Source organism: Drosophila takahashii, chromosome 2L (genome assembly GCF_030179915.1).
Source record: "Drosophila takahashii strain IR98-3 E-12201 chromosome 2L, DtakHiC1v2, whole genome shotgun sequence".
In the NCBI taxonomy this organism is placed as follows: Eukaryota; Metazoa; Arthropoda; class Insecta; order Diptera; family Drosophilidae; genus Drosophila; species Drosophila takahashii.
The window spans coordinates 18,648,734-18,669,136 of record NC_091678.1 but is presented as its reverse complement, the minus strand read 5'-3'; the positions used below and the strand labels follow the sequence as shown (position 1 = coordinate 18,669,136).

The following is a 20,403-nucleotide window of genomic DNA, read 5'->3' as shown; positions in this document are numbered from 1 at the left end:
CGACGACGACAAGGACGAGGAAGGATTCCTCCTTGGTGCTGCGGTAAATCAATTTCTGCAAATGAGATTTTTCAATTATAAATCAATTTTCGATTAAAATTACTTTTACGCATCTTCCTTTCAAGTTTCCCAGCCCAATCTTTCCCAGGGACTCGCTATCGCCTTTGTGTGTGTTGTTGTGCGGTAAAAAGTTTCTGACATGTAAGGGGATCTCATCCCGAGAAAAAATAAAAAAGTATATAAGGAAGTGGTTCGCGGTAATATGAGTCAGAACTTGTGATATATTAACCATATAAAATGAATATTATAAAAAATCTTTAAAACTTGTATTCTACATTTAAATTAGATAAATTGGTAATGGTATATAATGGCACATATGCAACTTTAATCAAAAGTTTTAATGATAAAGCAATCATTTTATTAAAAATGTAAAAAAATATGTCAACCTGTTGGAAAGCGATTTGTTAACAAATCAATCAAGCCCATCATCCATAATTAATTTAATTCCCTTTTTAAGACATATATTGAGGACTCACTTCCTGCATAGAAATTGCACTTTTCAGTGGAGTAGGTAGGCGTAGACCATTGGGGGCAGTTAAGTCCCAATAAAAGGGGAGAGAGCCTGAAACCGAGACGAGCCGAGACATTTGATCCGACTTGGCGTTTTGATGTGCGGTGCCAGGACGATAAACTGAGGCCAAGAATGCACCTCGCTTTATTTGCGGCTCTTAATTAAATTGTGAATTATGGCCCTCGATTTGCCAATCGCCATAAAGGCCACAAAAATATGAGTCGCGGTCGCTGCGATGGCCGATGAGTCGATGCGACGATGAGGAAAAGCTGGCCACAAACTTTTGCCGGCCATAAACGTGGCAATGGGGCTGGCATAAAATTTAACGATGGCCAGTGCAGCCCCAGTGCAATCCAAGGCAATCCCAGCAACGCCGGCCATCCCATCCATCAGAGTGAGTCGACACCGATCGATATTAAATTATAAATGAATGAATGAAGTTTTATGACACTGCCCAGTGGGGGCTGAGACTCGAGCTTGGACTTGACTTGTCGCCAAGGCTGCAGGCTTGATGGATCGCGAATGGATCCCGTTCCCGATCCCTTTCTTCCCGGCCTTTTTCACTGAGTTATGAGCATTGGGCGAAAGATAATGATGCCGTTCGATTTTCATTTTGATCGCAACGTCAGCGGCAGAGACACGGCCAATAAATCGCCGCATGTGGCACAAGCCGACTTTTGCCTCCAACATTCGTCATAAAGTGGCTGAAAGTCGGGCCCCAACTTGTGTTTATGGTCCCTGGCAATTAATAAATTTCTGGCTAGTCGAGCATAAATCGGTAACTCGCTCGAGATTTTTATAGGAGTGCTATCGGGTGTTTACGCTGTCGTAAATGAAAAAGCATATCATAACTCTCAGATAAAAATTACTATGGGTGTCGCGAAAATTCCAAATCGCAATCGACATTTTTAGAAAAAGGTTACAAAACTTTAACTTATCATAAAAAAATATAAACCTTAAACTAATTATTTTATTTATTACCTCACCCAAAAAAAAGATGATCAAAAGGAAACGATGATCAATTTAATATTATGTGGTATCAATTTTGACTTGATTTGCGGCATTTCAATTTAACATGCTCGAAATGTAAGCAGCATCAACATTATTTAATATAAATTTTACCAGTATGCCTTGGTGAAAACGATATGCGTATAAATACCAGAAATCTACCAAGCGCATATTGATTTGATCCCGGCGTGTTTTTATATTTTTGCGTGCTTATATGAAGCAACTTATTGATGACTTTTTTAAAGCCATCGAATCGGTCACAATGAAAAATCTAATTCATGTTATTTTTTCGGTAGTTTTTACTTATGAGTGCCAAGCACACCATAATGATTGATTTGCGTCAATAAAATGGGAAGAGCCCATTATGGTGGACCACATTTCGAAAGGGTTATTCAAAAGGCACACGTGCCAAAGGTCAACCGTAATAGCCACTCCCCATTTCCATCCCAAAAACCGAATAAGGAAAACACTTGGCCGCCGATCAATCACAATTCCTGTCTCCGTTTCGGTTTGTGTTTTTTAAGTTATCCGTTTTTTCCCGCTCCCATTTACCTTTTTTGATAAATGTCGCACGCCGCGTGTCAAATGCGTTTCCCAGCAGCATCCCCCATCCCCCAATGCCCGAGTGGAAAACGAAAACTGTCGCATTTTCTTGGAATTCTGTGGTGCAGCATTCTCCCAAGGATATGCTGTTACGAGGCTGCCGGGGGTGAAAGTGGGGAAAGTGGCAGCCGCTTTTGGGGCCTGTCATTGTCCCAGAGCGATTTTTTGTTGGTCGCCTTTTGTGTCGCGCAATGCCAGCACGTGGTTGCAGAGCGGGCGGGGAGTCCCCGAATCCCCCGAACCGGTGCAGATTTTATTTTCCTTCTTTTTTGTATTTTTTATTCGTCAAGCAAGCCTTTAATTTATGCAGCCCTGGGGAGGTTTTGATTTTCAGACGATTCGTGGATGGAGCTGCGCTCAACAATTGCCTCTAATTGTGGAATGGGTGGCGGGGGCTGTTGGGGCGATTCGTAGGGGAAATGAGAGACTGTAATTGAGATCAGTGAGAGTAGAATCAATAGACTTATCCAGGGTTACATAAAAAACTTTAAAAAAATCTAAATTAACTATTTGGAGTCGCAACAAGGCGTTAGGTAAAAGTTTCTTGACACAGCCAAGCTCTAAAAATAAATATATTTAAAGCTAAAACTAATCAGTTAATTTACAATGTTGCGCTATAATTAAATTTGTTATATTACAAACACATATAGCTCAAATATCGAGCAGTTGATATCTCAGTCCTCAATGAAACTATTAATACTACACTTACTTCTTTGTGTGGTTATCTCATCGATAAGTGCCAAATCTCCACGTGAGTAATTTTCTGATTTCGTAAGTTAATAATATACTAACTTAAATATTAGCCCTATGTTGTTTGCCACACAGCAAAGGGATAACGACGGGGGAAGCATTTTATATGTTCACCTACAACAAAGAAATATTTGAATGCGTCCCCTTTATTTACTCGGGATCTGGAGGAAATGATAATCGCTTTTGGTCCAAAAGGGATTGCGAGGAGACATGTCTGGCATCCGCTGAAACTTAAGTTAAATAGTTATATAATATTCCTATACAAAGTTTACTACACTCAAAATAAAATTAACCCTAAAGTCAAGGAAATCGCCCTACTTTTGTCTTCAAGACAAGCTAGCCCTAAATTTTAGGGTCACATTTTTCTATATTTTTGATTTTTTTTGACGTCATATTTCTAAATTTTAGGGTAATTTTACTAAATTTAAGGGCAAAAATTTCTAAAAAGTAGGAAATTTTCCTAAAAAATAGAAATTAAAAACAAAACAAAAAACATGTTCAATCATGATTTTTTTTTGTATATACGTTTATATTATGTACTCCTCCCTATGTACATATGCAGGCGTTGTGTGTCATGTATATTGTGAATGTTTAAGGTTATGTATTTATTATTATGTATTTGCGCTTGGATTTCTTATCTAACCAAAGCCAAATATGGTTGTAAATGTAGACTACGGGACTGCGGAAGATTGGGAATGTAGAAATTATGATTAGTTAATATTTTATATTCATGAAAAAAACTTACAATTTTTACTTGTCCGTCGTGAGAATCGAACCCGGGTCTCCCGCGCGAGGAGCGAATGGCCTACATACTGGGCCATTGTAGCACTTAAACTTGCTGTGGCAAACCGAGCATTGTATGTAAAGGGTGAAGCGGACAATACATTTGAATACTAATTGCATAATGTTGACCATTCGCGTTTTACTTATTTACATACGTATATACATATGTATATATTTATGCTAACGCAATTTATATTATGTGTAGTATATAGTAAATAGCTGAATATGAACCTAATTATTTTCAGTTTACCGCTTGCCATCAATAAAAAAAGGAATAAAAAAATGTAAAAAAAAAAATAAAAAAAAAATAAAATAACATTAAAAAAAAAAATTAAAAAAAAAAGGTAAAAAAAATTTGCTCTGGGACTCGAACCCGCGTCGATTCGATTGCTAACCAAGTGCTTTAACCGTCTGCGCCACGGGTACAGCCGGCCGGCAGTTGACAAGTTCTGGCATTGAACATTTTGGTGTGCCAGAGCATGTGAAAACAAATATTTCTATTTTTTAGAAAAAATTTCTACTTTTTAGAAAATGTTTCTATTATTTAGGGTTGGTTTCATTTTAGGGTTAGGGCACTAATTTTTAGAAAAGGTGTTGCCAAGATATTTTATTATTTTCGTTTGCCTTTCTATTTTTCAGAAAATAATTTCTAAAGTTTAGGACATTTTTTCTAGATTTTAGGGTGATTTTAGTTCATGGTAACCATTTTCTACATTTAAGAAAAACTTCCTAGATTTGAGAAAAACTTTCTTGACTTAAGAAAAATTTCCTTAGATTTAGAAATAACTTTCTTGTATTTAGAAAAAAGAAATTTTTAGGGCGATTTTCTAAAATTTAGGGTTAAATTTATTTTGAGTGTATACCTTCTTTGCATATCCTTAAAGCTGTACATCCATCACGGATCAAAAACCTATTATCCAATCCACAAAACCACTCACCGTTACCCATCAATAAAAAATATACAAAAAAAATGCTCTGCCGTCTGTCACATTAGCACATCATTCATAAGGACATGTGCCAATGGTTTTCAAATATGTTTTCCACCAACGGCAGGGAAAACAACGGGAAGAAAAACGAAAACGACGATGACGATGTCGGTCTCCCGGGCGAATTCGAATTCGCAGGCTCGGCGAGATTTGCGTTTGCCAAAATGTCAATAAACACCCGATGGACGGACAGCGGACAATATTGACATTTATTTTTATATATTTTATTTCGAGCCCCCGAAGCGCTGTGTTGCTTTCTTATTTGGTTTCATTTCACATGTCACAGGCGCCCTGACAAAATTTTATGCGAATTGGTTTCACATTTTGAAATAGTTTCATAAAAAGCAAATGCCAGGGGCCGGCCCACCCACTATCCACTTCCTACCGCCCACCCACACTCCACCCAGCGAAACACCTCCCACCCAATGCCATTTCGTTTCCCGGGGTGCCTGCCAATGCGAGTGATTTCCATTTGACATTGATGATGTTTATTTATTTCGGTGAAAATGGAAAATATACAAAATATATGTGTATCTGCAAAATGTGCACTGAGAAAAAAGAAAGTAACGCAAAAATATACAAGAAAGTATATTATAAAATTAAAAATGAATCTCAAAAAAGTACAACATTTTCGGTTTAAATTTAATTGTTTATATGTTAAAAAAAACAAGAGAGAACGCTATAGTCGGGTTGTTGTCCCGACTATCTAATACCCGTCACTCAGCTAAAGGGAGTGCGAACGCTGTGTCGGGTTGGTGTCCCGACTAATAATCGTAACTCAGCTAAAGGGAGTGCGAGGGAGATAGATATATAATTTTTGATTGCGTATAACTTTTTAATGAATGGTCCGATTTAAAAAATGTCTTCTACATTTCGATAGGTATAAATATACACAACAAAATTGCATTTATACTTCTCGGAAATCTTTAAAGATGTGGGCGCAGGACCCATTTTAAAATCATTAGTGGGCGATTGTGGGCGTTAGAGGGGGCGTGGCGCTCGGCTAAAATAAACTTGCGCTGCGTAGGAAGCCAAAGAATATGTGTGGGAAATCTCAACCTTCTAGCTTTTGTAGTTTCTGAGATCTCAGCGTTCATACAGACGGACAGACGGACAGACAGACAGACAGACAGACAGACAGACGGACAGACGGACAGACGGACAGACGGACAGACGGACATGGCTAGATCGACTCGGCTAGTGACCCTGATCAAGAATATATATACTTTATGGGGTCGGAAACGCTTCCTTTTAGCTGTTACATACTTTTGCACGAATCTAATATACCCTTTTACTCTACGAGAAACGGGTATAATTATAAAGGTTATTATTCTGACATTATGATCAAAATGAACTGACTAACAATTTTCTTTTTTTTTTAATTTAATTCAAAATTGTAAAATAGTAAAAAAATTGTATAGTTAATAGTTTAAGATTCGTCCGTTTATTAAATTTAAAGAAAATTCGTATGAGAAACCGGATTTTAAAGCTTACTTTAAATTTAACAGGCGGATGAGAAAACGGCCTTTAATATATTAATGTAATATATCAGTAAATTTTGTATGTAATTTTTAGGTCATCAATATTTTTTTAGTGCACACCGTACATATATTTACAGAAGCGTGCAAGTGTATTTGGATTTATACTTCTTGTTTGACATGTGTGGGATAGTACATACATATGTGTTTTGGTACTTGTATAATTTTACTTTTGCCGTTTATTATGATGCTTTTTTTTGCTGCTTGGCGTTTGTTTGAGAGTCTATTTTGAAGTCGGTAGACATTGATGCTTGGGTGTGGAAGAACGAGAATCCCATCGAATCCCTGATCCTGGGGCTTTGGTTTCGATTAATTTTTTTGTGCCCGGGGCGCACGACAAGTTTGACTCGAGAATCGCGATGCCTGAGAGATTGATTGCCCCGAAAGAACTTGGCCAGCTCCATCGGAATTGTGAGTGGTTTTGCATGTTTTGGCACAGTAACTTTTCGCCAGGCCCAGGGAAATTTGCTTTTTTTAGCATTTTTCTCTATCTGCCCCTTTTGTGGGCTTGTGAAAATATTTAAACACGAAATTGCAACCAATCAAACAATTTTCCAATCAAAAGCTTCTATTTTGGCAATTTTGAGACGGACCTGTGCCAAATTTTAAGTTGCATAATTCAACAAAGGGAGCTTTTTGGCAATTTCGAAAACCGAAACGAACGCAGGCTCCCACTCACCTGCCCTTTTTGCCTTTTACCTGTGTGTTCACAAACAGACAGGACATCATCGAGCCGGCTACGCAATTACCATGAACAACAACGGTGGGTTGGGTGGTTCTAGGGTTCCTGGGCTCTATGTTCCTAGATGGGGTATGCAGATGGTATAGGGTCTGCGCTGGCAAGTCGTAAATATTCCAAATGTCATTTTGAAATCCTAATTTACGCTTCGACGATCTAAAATGCACATTTGCACCCGGCGCAGCCAACGCACAAAAGCGTCCAGCGTCCAGGACGCACTGCAATTTGGGCCCCAGGACCCCCTAAAACTCCCCCTTCCTATAGCCGAACCACTGGGCAATCCAAAGGACCCCACGTCCCACGCCTCGTCAGGATTGGCATGCCTCATCATCAGTTCGAGTTCGTTTTTGCAGCGCCATTTTGTATCGAAACATGTAATCAAAATTTTCAAATTTTCCCTCTCTGTCTGTGTGTGTGAGTGTGTGTGGGGGGCGGAGGCGGGGAATGGGGGAGTGGCTGCCTGTGTACACTGGCCAAACACACTCTCACACACACGGAATGAATTACAATCAGCACACAATTCAACGAAAAATGCCGTCCAATTTCTAAAATGTGCGCCACCCACCGCCCGCCACCCACTTTTCCGACTACAGCCTCATGGGGCGCGTTAGGAAAATTAGTGCATTTTCTGGGGGGAGCGGGGAAGGAAAAGAGAGGGACGAGGGGCAATGCAATAGGCTATACCGTTGGTGGGGCCCAAAAACAATATGTTTTCCAAACGGCATTTCCATTTATGTTGCATGTTGCGCACACATTTCCGCAAATGCATTCGCCCCCATCCCCCGCCCCCTCACCTTTTGCACATATTTGCGCTCCTTTTCGTAACTGCAGCCAAGTTTCGGGGTTTCAGGGTTTTTCGGCTTTTTCGGGACGGAGGACCAAGTATCGGGTGCATTGTCTATTCCCTTTTTGTGGGGCCCAGATTGGAACGTTTGCCGTATCGGCGAACGAAACCAGAGCGCTGGAGCTGCAACTTATCGGGTTGCATTGCCCAATTGATGCGGACAATCGAATGGTTAATCGGAAGTTGTTTGCCATTTGGGCCGAATTTACCGTTCAATTCAGATGAGATCGATCTTGATTAGAGAGCAGTATTCGGTATAGTTGGGATATTAGGAACAGATCGTATATGACATATCGATAGAAAATAAGGTGTTTAATATATAATATATTTCATAAAGCATGCTCTGGTTCTTAACTAAATAATTGTTAAAAACAATAATATTTACACAAAATACTAATAGTTGATTAGTATATTTTATGGTATCCGTAGATACTAAATCACTTTAATATTTGTATTAAAAATAATTTGCTTTAAATTTGTTAATAAAAATGTTTTCCTTTCGAAATGAAAAAGAAAGTTAAGTAGGTATTCACCTTTATATAAAACCTCTTAAATATTTCATTTTGTTTACCACTATCATTTTTAAGATAAATCATGAGAAAAAACGATTTAAATTTCCCCATTACATTCTCTTTTATTAAAACCCTAATTTCATTGCTTCCAGTAATTGTTAATCAGTCATCTCAAAAATGAAAGGCTCAACCATTTAAATTGGAATGTTTATTCAAGAGATTTCCCCAAAAAAAAAAACACGAAACCCATCGAAGTGCTCGAGTCGTTGAACTTCTCCGAAAGTTCTTCTTCGCAGTCCATAAAAAGGAAAAGCTTACGAGGTGTTTGCCATGTGTCATATTCCGATGGTCCCCAACACCCGGCCGAGTCCGTATCTCGATCGGGGGATCTATTCCATTTGGGTGATGGATTTTTACGGCCTCGAACTCTCGGCTGAGGCAATAACGTGAATTCCTTTTCATCAGATCGGTCAATAATAATCAACAGCAGTAAAATTAAAAATACATTTACCAAATATTGAATTTCAATGTAAATAAATTAAAATTAAACAATCGCGTCGGGTGAGAGGCACAAAGAAAACAGAAACAAAATAAAATTTCGCCTGAAATCGAATAAAAAGCAACAGATTTTGATGACTGGGAAGATTGACGGACTCCGTGTAACGAAGTCGAATCGGAGACGAGGGAAACCTCGAATAATGATGAATTAATTGAGGATAAAATGTTTCTGGCCGTGGGGAACGACGGTGGAAATAAATAAAAACCACATACAGAACAGAGACAATCGGGCAATATCATAAAAATTATACAGTAACCAACGCGCTCTCACCGATCCAACTTCAATCTCCGTTCGGCTGTAAACGCTGCGATTGTTTTGAGAAAAGTCGTCGATGCCTCTTGGTTTCCTAGAATGGCCATAAGAACTGTTTTATGCTAATGAAGCCGCGGGGTCGCCGCACTAAATCATGCTAATGGTATGTTTCGATCGAAGGCCCTCTCCACCCCTTCATTCAAAAAAAATCCCCTCCTCTGGGCTGCTGGTTAAATTGATTAATTTAATCTAGAGAAAGAGCCGGCAAAAATGGTGCGGGACTCGCTGGCCGGGAACATATTTTCGCTTAATTTCATTTCCGCTTTCGCCGGGCCATAACACCGCCCCATACACTGAAAATAAAAAGCTAAAAAAAATTATTTTTAAAAAGTTAATTAAATTATTAACTTAAATATTCTAGTGTTCATTTAAAATATTGTAAAAAACACTTTAATTAATTCAGTAAATTGTTTGTTAATCAACAAACTTTTTATACCCGTTACTCGTAGAGTAAAAGGGTATACTAGATTCGTGCAAAAGTATGTAACAGCTAGAAGGAAGCGTTTCCGACCCCATAAAGTATATATATTCTTGATCAGGGTCACTAGCGGAGTCGATCTAGCCATGTCCGTCTGTCCGTCTGTCTGTCTGTCTGTCTGTCTGTCTGTCTGTCTGTCTGTCTGTCCGTCTGTCCGTCTGTATGAACGCTGAGATCTCAGAAACTACAAAAGCTAGAAGGTTAAGATTTCCCACACATATTCTTTGGCTTCCTACGCAGCGCAAGTTTATTTTAGCCGAGCGCCACGCCCCCTCTAACGCCCACAATCGCCCACTAACGATTTTAAAATGGGTCCTGCGCCCACATCTTTAAAGCTTTCTGAGAAGTATAAATGCAATTTTGTTGTGTATATTTATACCTATCGAAATGTAGAAGACATTTTTCAAATCGGACCATTCATTAAAAAGTTATACGCTTTATAAATTGTCAACATATATCTATCTCCCTCGCACTCCCTTTAGCTGAGTTACGATTATTAGTCGGGACACCAACCCGACACAGCGTTCGCACTCCCTTTAGCTGAGTGACGGGTATTAGATAGTCGGGACACCAACCCGACTATAGCGTTCTCTCTTGTTTTTTATATGTTGAGCTATTCAAAAACTTTCGTTCTTAAACTTTTTCCAAATTTTTTTGGAAGTACATTATTTTTTCGAGTGCAGAGTGTCCAGCACTTCTTCGTTCCGCCTGCCCTAGAGTGGCGCAATTTTTTATGCCACTCGGCAAAAGGGTTGCAAAAATGTCGGCGTCTTTTTTAATGCGTGTGTCACCAAATTTCATTTGGGGGTTGACTCTCATACATTTAACCACCAGCGAGTTATTGATCTGAATGAGGCATTGTCAATCTTGTTTGATGCATCGCCGCGTTCAAGGGGCCACGAGATTAATATTACCCCATATTCGACATATTTGGCAAAGTGTTCTGTTTCTGTTCTGGGCTTGCAAAAAGCGAATTTCCGTGTCATCTGTCAGCGGATTTGATGCGCCCTCTCAGCGCTTCGGGAATCTCCCGATTTGAGTCGCCTGTCGCCTGAGGAATATCTATCCTTTTTAGAGGTATTTTGGCTTACCATCAGGCCCAGGCAGCTGCTATTTATAAGTTGATAGTGGAGCATTTTATGACAAGTCTCACATGAGAGAATTAAATCATATATATTTTGCAGATAATTAAAAAAATTATAAAAGTAAACAAAAAATATATTGTGGCTTGTAAAATTAAAAAAGTTATACAAATGGCTAAAATAATATATTTACATTAGAAACTGCATATCAATACAGAAAATATTCATTGATATAAATAGATATTTAAATTTGGGGACTTGAAAAAGGATTCTAAGCCAAACAGAAAATCATGACAACTGTTTGTTGTCACAAAAGATGTACCATATTTCTTCTGGCCTCCACTCATAACTTCTGAACATTTTTCTGTCAACTATTTGTGTGCTCAAGTAATTCAATTTGCCGTTCAATTGACTGCCTTTAGAGCCTTCGTCTTTCACAAAATGCATAAATTTCTGGGCATCCACTTGAGGACTCCGGCCTCCTCGATCGGTTTTTCTCTCATTAGTTTCCAGTTGTTTGGACTCAACACATTTGTAACAATATTTGGGAACTAATTTTAGACGCCGAACTCGCTGCGAATTGACAGCTCGAAATATTTTAGGACAGATTTTTGACGTGCGCCCGTGATTTGTCATTGACATCATTATATGGATTCGGTGGATCTTCAGCTTCCCCCAGGAAAACGGCAGACAAACGGGCTGCACCACTTCAGCGGTGCAGGGCACTTCATTTGTGCCGCTTGGATAAACAAAACCCAGAACGAGAAAGCGGGAAAACGGGAAAAGAAAAGCTGGAGGAGGGAGCTGGAGAATCACCAAATCGGTGGCAGTTGGTTCGTCATGCGCCATGCGTCGCCACATTTTCTAATTGATTTTAAAATGTTTCAGTTCGGATAAATAATTGCGTTTTTGACATTCCCCCCACCCGCGATTCGCCGCTGAATATTCTATTCCATATTTCGGGACTCAAATCCAGAGGGGAACACCACCACCATCCCATTGAGACTTATCTTAATTGCGCACCAGACGCCCAGGCAGTCGCATCGGGAAGCTTATGGCGGCCTCCTAGTATATTACAATAATTTAATTTATGTTTGCTATTTATTATTTTCTAAATTGTTTTGGAACGTGCCGCCGCCTCGCCGTCTCTCGTCTCCCGCCTCCAATAAATTTTGAACTCTAATGATGGATCCTATTTTTGGATTTGGGCAAAGCTTTGCCTTGGCCGCACTGCGTGATCCGAGCTAATGTCCCGATCTGGTTGCCCAAAAATATTGGGCGACTAATCCTTTCGCTCCATTCGATGGATGATTTTACGTGCCGGTTAATGCGTTGGCGGGTTAAATTCGAGCATTCCAAATGGGCCTTATGAGGGGTTATAGATGCCGTAGGATAAATTGAAATGACTAATTAACTTAAAGACCGCGGACTTAATATATTTTCTATTTATGCCTTGACTCAAACTGTATTTTTATCCCTGACCCTGAGATTCAAAACCATAATTTGGCAGCATCAATAAAAGTAATTTAAACAAGAGAGAATGCTCTAGTCCAGCTAAAAAACTTTTTAATGAGTGGTCCGATTAAAAAAAAAATTAATTAATTAATTATGAAAATCAAATTATGCAAATATTTTGTTCTAAATTTTCTAAATTTAAATGTGTAATCAATTTAAATCTTAAAGTTATTTTATGTTTTCATCTATATATTTCCAAGTGCATTTCGTAGATTTGATATAAAAATATAAAAGCTTACCCTTTTTGAAGTCCCAAGTTTGAACAGTAAAGCAAATAGTGCCCACTTACCTGAGGCTCATATTTAAACATTTGCTGAAAATTTAAGCTGAGGCCAAGGCATCGCATTGCAACACATTGACTTTGATATCGATTTGGGGAGGTTTTGAGTGTAACCAAACCAGAAGACGCCTTGGGGATGGAAAGCTGGAATCGAGCAGTTTGTTGACCCAGGCGCGGAATTCCGGGGAGAAGACTCAATTGCCACCAGCGACACTTTACACCAGGCTTCCATGTTTACACGTCTCGATTTGTTGCAGGCTGCAGCCGGAGAAAGAGAAAGGGAAAGCGGAGAAAGTGACTCCACTTGAAATGGATTCGAAATGAAAATGAAGGGCCAACAGATGTGCTTCTTTGGGGGGAAAGATATGTTCATAAATGAGTCTGGACTGAGCTGAACAACTTTTTGCATATACTTGGATATTAAATTTTATTTTTAGCATAAAATATTAGGATATATTATAAATAATGAAAAAAGAAACTAAATTATTTTTCAGATTCTAACAAATAAAATAGTCCTAGTACAATATAATTACTGTTCATGAACCCCTTTGTAAAGGAGCAAGGAAGCAAAATCGTCAGCGAATAAAGTGAGAATTTTATATTGCTTCCGTTCTGGGCGACATTTCCTTCATAACTTCCCATTAATGTGCAAATCTGCGTGGGCAAATCCGTTGCCCTCGGCTGGGCAAATATTTACACTGCAAGCAAATCATTTCATAACAGTCGGCGGATGGGGAAATGTAAACATAACGCCTTCCTGCCACGTGCCGCCAAGGGGGGGGGGGGCCTATTAACCCCCGGCCAACATTGGCTAACATATTAATATACGAAATCGCTCATAAAATTATAGCAACACCCGACTGACTGGCAGCAACCCCCTTCTGTTCGCACATTGTCAAGGATTGTCAAGGACTCGGAGGGGTGACAGGCGCAACGCCCAGCAACCCCACGAATTATGAAATTATTTTCCATAATGAGGGTTTTTCCTCTGCACCCCGTCGACGAGAAGTCGGCGTTTTGTCCCGATTTCGATCAAATCATATTCATACTCGCCGGCCGGAAAATGTTGGTCGCGTGCCGCTATTTAGCGTCGATTATCCTGCCAGGATATGGCATATGCTCCATGTCTGGGTGTCTGTCTGCGATTTCTCTATCCTGTACTGAACTCTGGGTCCTGGTTTTAGTATCGACTCCTGTTATCCGCTGTCAGCGCCGCGTGTCCCGCCCCGAAGATGATTTCTCGCTTCCGGAAGGCGACATGAGTCCGCCAAAAACGGAAGCATTTCGATCTTTTCGGGCAGATTGGGTGTCAGTTTGGCTGCGGAAATGTTGTGCATATTCACTGGTAGCTTTGGGTCAGCCGTTTCTCCCGTTTCTGGCAAGTGAATCGAAACGAATCGGGAAATTCGCCCAATATGATGAGTCAGGACTAAGAAATGAATAGATAGAGATAAGGAGGAGGATTCATATTAGATGCAAAAAGAAAATAATAAAATAATATATTCTTAACTTTTTAAGTTAACGCTGTCTTTTATTTCCCAGTTAGACCTTACCTAATTTTGTTATTTTTAGTTCTATTGGATCTTAGGAATATATGTAAGTATAAATATAATTAAACATATTTCATTTTTGTTCCTTACAAATTAAAAAAACACCTTAATTATATTATGCTTAAGTTGAATTATGATGTAATGGAAATATCTTTTAGATAATGAAATCTGGCAGGAAATCGTATTTAAAAAAACGATTTCACATAAAATTTTTCTTTTTAGTTATGACTATTCATTTTAAATCGACTACAGAAAAATATGTTAAAATACCACACACTATTTTTGTATCCTTTTATCTTGCAAAATTGAGAAAAGGTTAATGGCAAAATATTTATAGGCCCCGATTCGCTCCGCTCGATGGACATTCGACTTCGGAACCGCCCCTTAGAAACGGCTTGCGATGACCTCGGGAAATTGCCAGAATGGTAATTCATCAATTTCCATTATGCCGAACAACCTTGAGCAGAATTTCTCGCACTGCCTCGACACTCCTTTGCTTAACCGATCCCACGCAAAAGGATGGCACAATTTCACGCTCAAATATTGAAAAATGATGGGTGTCAATATTTGCATATCATTTCCCAGGGCCAAGGGAAATCGGCGATCGGCGATCGGTGCGTGACGGATGCGAGTTCCCGGAAGGAGCGAGGACCGGTCCCCGATAAGCCGGAGGAAAACGCAACGCCCCCGGGCAAATCCTTTGCCAACAAAAGGGTAATGGCTGCAAATCCGTCGCGCCATATGCAAATCCGCCCACGATTCCGGGGCTCTTGAGCCGTGCTTAATTAGTACGCAAAATATTTGGCTTAATTGTCGCAAAACAAGCGGGAAACAAGAAGGATGTACAGGCTCTGCCTGGCTGGAATTATAATCCCTTCGATCGGATTTTCCGGTCAGCCTGCTTCAGCCTCTACCTGCTGCGCCCAAGTTTGCACCAATTTTCGCGCATGATCCTGCGGATCAGGGAGCGATTCCGGTGATTGATCCTGTTTGGCCCGATGTGCGGTGACCCGAAAGAAAGAGGCGAAGATCTCCTGCCCATTGTGCCAGCTCCTTTCTCTTCCAGATTCCCAATCTCCAGCTGGGCCTGCCGGGCTTACAAGCAGCAGGGGACAATCGCCGGGGCGTTGCTATTGAGACAGTTTACAGGACACTTAGCTCGGCTTAGCCGAGGATCCGCACTGCGCCCGCCGAAAGGATCGCAATTCGAAATTGATTTGTCAGCCAAGGTATTCCATTGACCACCTACCTAAGACCCGGGTCCTCAAAGTCCCTCGGCGAACTACCGCAGAGCGATTGGCATCTCCCTGACAACTCCCCACGTATAAATCAATCAATTAAACTTTTATAATGCTCCGCATGGAAAATATTTGCCAAGTCGGCAGCAAAAACCCCAAAAGACTTGGAGGACGGTTGAGTGGCGTCAGCGGGACCAGTTCACATTTACACTGAAAAAAATACCAACCTTGACCTTTTTATAAACACCTAAAAAAAATTATTCCAAAACGATGATCGATTTGATGTTATGTGGAATCAAAACGATCCGAGATACCAGAATATCGCATATCGATTTGACCGCGACGTGTAGGCTTTATTAGTATTAAGTAATAATTTGTTACTGTTAAAACTAAGGAGTAAAAACCTAAATTCATTTATTAAATTTTATAAATATCTCCTGTAGATTTGACAACCAATTTTGTATTATTTTTTAAAAAATATAGTTGGAATGTCATAAAATCTTATATTTTTTTCAGTGATTTTCCGATTTAAGTCGCAGTTGGTAATTAAAATTTCAGCTAATATATTGGAGTTGGAGCCTGAGTTTTTTTTTGGGACCAGCGTGCGACAAGCATATGACAGTTTGACAAACGGCAGACAGCCGCTGACGAGCAGCCTCCGTTTAGCCTCAGTTTCCCATTCCTTTCCCTCCATTTCCAATTCCAACTGGCAACATTAAAAGATGCTTTCTGGAATCCCGCGAATGTCCATTGGATGGGGACAAAAATTATATTAAGACGGGCACATTATAAAAGACATCGAGAATGCCTAACCAAATGGAGAAAAGGTTCTCCTCTGTCCATCGGCTCACATAACTTATTAAAAAGCAGTAGCGTCGCAGCACAAAAAATGAGGAAAACGACAGAAATTGCTCCTGAGAAATGTCCGAAAACTGTCTGAACGAAGCGCCACTTGGACAACGGGTTTTGAGGAATCTCTCGAGGGCTAAGGGGACCTTCGAAGGGTTAAGAGGGTGGCCCAAAAGAAGAACCTCTTTCTGCGGTGGGCGCCATTCATCGACTTCAGTTTGTTGGAAGTTCCACGAATTGTTTGCCATTGAACTTTCGGCAAATTCCTCTTTAAGTAGATCACATTTTAAGCAGCGATTTTCAGATAATTTGACTGTTAAAACATGATTAAGACAACTGTGGTTTGGTTCTATCCTATTATCTGGAATCCCAATTCCGGCTAACACAATTAATAAAGTTTTCACAAGTCTGTGGATGATTTCCCACTGTGAGCTATAACTATTGTGATATCAGTTCCCGTTCCCGATCGGAGTCGTAAAACCCCCTTTGAGGAGCCAGTGTTTTCCCCACAAATGCCATAAATCGAACAGATGATGATGAGACTGAGGTGGATGCCGATGACAGACACGTTCTTTGGTCCCATGGCTCACAAAGCCCGGAGCGCAGGCCATAAAATTTTCAAAAATATCATAATTTTTGATTTCCAGCGAAGAATGGAGCCAATGCCGGAGCCTGGCCATTAAAGGGTTAAAATGAAACCGTAAAATGCAACAATAAATTATGGAAAAACTAACATCAATTAAAAGTCGTAAACCCCAGAAGCTGCCGCCCCCCGAAGGAGTTGATAGGGAAATGGAAATGGAAATGCGGTAGCCGAAAAGGGGGAGGGAGGATAATGAACCGCAATCGGGTGATAGATAATAAAAGAGAAAATTAAAATGTTGTGAGAGCTGGAAATAGACAAATAGATCGAACCGCTGCCGGATTACAAAAACACTCGTTAATATCGAACACACACAGAGAAATTGAGTGAACTAAGGAGGAAAGCGAGGGATCGAGAGAGTTGTGGCATTGTTTCAATAGAAAACCCATAAAACTTGGGAAAAATTGAAGCAATATTGTGCTGAAGGAAAACAAATGCACCGGCCATAAAATCATGAAGAAATGAAAACGCAACTCGCAACGCGTTTATGGATCAACTATATGCCAAAGGCCAGATATATACAGCTCGTTCGGGTCGCGACCCCTATGCCAAGCCATACACTGAGCCAAAAACAATTGTATTTATCTAAAAAAAAAACAAATACATTTTTCATTTAATATTCTTAAAACAATGTTTGAAGGATGTTTTTTAATTTACATTTTTCCCGACTTTGTGAGTTTTAAAATTTATTTTTAAAATTTAACATGTTAGAGATTTTAAAAAATCATTAAATAATGATCTTAAAGTACAATGTTACCAATTTATTTAAACTTGGGAATATATAGGTACTATAGATCATTATATAACATTATAATTTATTATTATACTTTTTAATTTTTTTATGTGTGTAAAACATTACAATTAATTTTTTTAATTTAGTTACCTTTTTAAAGTTTAATATGACAAACTTAATAATTTTTTTAATAGGCTTCGAAGTTCGAACTATATATAATTTTTTTCTCCGTGTACTCATAGGGTTGTACTCGGGGGATTTTATGGCTTTTCAAATGTTTCCGCAAGCGTTCGTCGGGCGATCATAAAAATTTGATTTTTCCTCCGCGGCTCATCCTTGGCCTTGGACTCGAGTTGGGCGGAGAGCGAGGAGAGTTCGGAGGATGGTCTAGGGCTGTGTTTACCTACAATAAAAGATAAATCGTCTGGTTTATATGTAGAGCAGACAGCCCGGGGCACAATGAGCGCGATCAGCGATCGACAATGGGCGACGGGGCGAGGTCGTAAACAGAAACATTGTTGCGCGGCCGAGGGTTAAGTTTATGGCCAGCTCCTTCATCCTTTCGTCGAACCATACGGATCTGCGCCCGATCTACCTGTGGTACTATTACCATACTTTATACCATATTGATCCAGGGCTGCTTTCACCAAAAGTCCGCCTCTGACACGCGCTCGTAAAACCCTCTTTCTCCACGGATCGATCTGATATCGTTTGTTTATTTCCCAGAGAGTTGTGCAATTAAACCCAATTATGTCGTCGCCTTCTGCTTTTTTCGCAGTCTTATCGCAGCGAAGAGCTCACAAAATTTGTCTCTAATTGCGCCTAATTTTCAAGATCTAATTTGGATTTCTTTCGTTTTTATAGCTCTCAGATGGGCTACTGTGGAATTAGAAGTAAGAGGCTTGAACTTTGATTTCAGCGTTCTGAGAATAGAGTTTTACATCATGTGTTTTTTTTGGAGTCCTGTAAACCAGATAGATAAGATGCCATTAGGAGTAAGATGCACTAAAACTGTAATATCTGAGGCGGCAGCCTTGAAACGGTCACTATTGTTGTTATTCATCCCTAAACACTTTAATTGTAATGCTGTGTAATTGTCTTACCTTTCGCACAATTTGTTTCTTTTTCCTTTCAGTTTTTAAAACCATTGTAAGATTAACAAATGTAAATTACCACTTAACGATGAAGATTTATTTTTGATTGGTTTTTAGAAAATAATGTTAGTGTCCCAGACGACCCTTAAAGATGTGAATCTATTACAATACCATTATATATTACATTTTTATTTTATTTTTGTAAAAAAAAATTGCAACTTAAATTTGTGGTATTTTTTATATAATAAAAAACATCTAAAACGCTTGGAATTTGGATTTTTATTTATTCAAAATCTTCTGCTCTTTTTAGCTAAAATATAAGCTGTTAAAAAAAATTAATAATAATTCTACAATTCGGATTCTAGCACTTTGGTAATAAAAAGCCCTTAACTTTGCAGACAACTTAATTGACAGCATAATTCGTTACTTATTTTTGTCGAATTACAATTTGCAAACACCAATGGGAAAATACAAAAGATTGCCACTTCCCCTACCAATTCCGCCGGTTTCCCCCTCTTCACTCGACAAATTTTTGAAGTGATTTGTGCGGCTGGCCACAAGAAGCAATCGCAATCAAAACGAACGACACTCGAGTGGGCTGGGCAAATATAATTTTCGCAGCATTCAGCAAATAAATAAATAAATGCAACAAATGTGTAACGAGGAGGGGCTTCAGAAATCGCGTTAAGTGAGTGCAATTGACAAAGGAAGCCAACAATGAAATCTCGACTCTCAAATGGAGAGGAGAAGTGCTGGGTAGCGGGGAGATGATGGGCTGAAGGAGAGCTCTTCAGAAATTATGCGTGCGTGAGGAGCGATTTGAGATGCACTGCGAGAAATGTGGCAATATAATAAATGAAATAGAACATGTAAGAATGCTGAGTTTATTTAACTTAAAGGAAACTTACAGACGATTATTATCGTCTCAAACTTTTTTTATTTTTGAGTGTACTGAGCAAAAACTAAAAGTAAACATATTTTTATACAATATGGAAATTCTATTAAAATTTTAATAAAAATAAGTAAGCATTTCTTTTATTAAAAAAATAAACTAAACTGGAAAAATACCTTAAAAAAACTAAAAGTAAAAATATTTTTATACAATACGGAAATTTTATTGAAATTTCAATAAAAATAAGTGAGCATTTCCTTTATTAAAAAAATAAAATAAACTGGAAAAATAACTTTAAAAAACTAAAAGTAAACATATTTTTATACAATACTGAAATTTTATTAAAATTTCAATAACAATAAGTAAGCATTTCCTTTACTAAAAAAATAAACTAAACTGGAAAAATAACTTAAAACTTATATTTGAATTTTTCATATGATCACTTGAGAAAATATTTCATAAATAAAACATTGAATAAAAATATCAAGAAGATGTCTGAAAAATACCTCCCTGTGTAGCCTTGAAGGCCTTTCGAGATGTTTTCCCGCTGCCTAGGCAACTCTCGGCATCCACCCAACTGCGGTTGTCGGCAATCAAATCAAATTATGTCAAATATTTGATGAGTTTTGATTTGATTCGATTTGCGCAGAGACGCGACGAGCTAGAAGAAATAACAAATGCGGCTGGGACACCTGCAGCTCTCTCCCCCGACAACAGGACATCCGCAAGGACATCGGCGCCAGGACATGGGCACCCAGTCCTTATCGCACCCAGTCGCACGAGAGTTATGAGTGGGCCCAGACTTTCGACGGCGCCTCACGATCATCGAGTCGATCGAGTCTAT

General features: G+C 39.2%; 2 long non-coding RNA genes across 3 annotated transcripts in view; one reads left to right on the top strand and one right to left on the bottom strand.

The window, feature by feature from the left end:
• The window catches only part of LOC123003241 (uncharacterized), a 67,644-nt gene that overhangs the window by 22,963 nt on the left and 24,278 nt on the right, over positions 1-20,403 (bottom strand). The window lies entirely within an intron of this gene.
• On the top strand, positions 2,835-4,755 carry LOC108066978 (uncharacterized). 2 transcript variants are annotated; one of them, XR_001770381.2, is made up of 3 exons: positions 2,835-2,933; positions 2,986-3,167; positions 4,600-4,755. It is a non-coding gene; the product is annotated as an uncharacterized lncRNA (long non-coding RNA). The 2 variants fall into 2 exon arrangements; XR_011417613.1 differs by lacking the exon at positions 4,600-4,755 and having other exon boundaries at positions 2,986-4,069.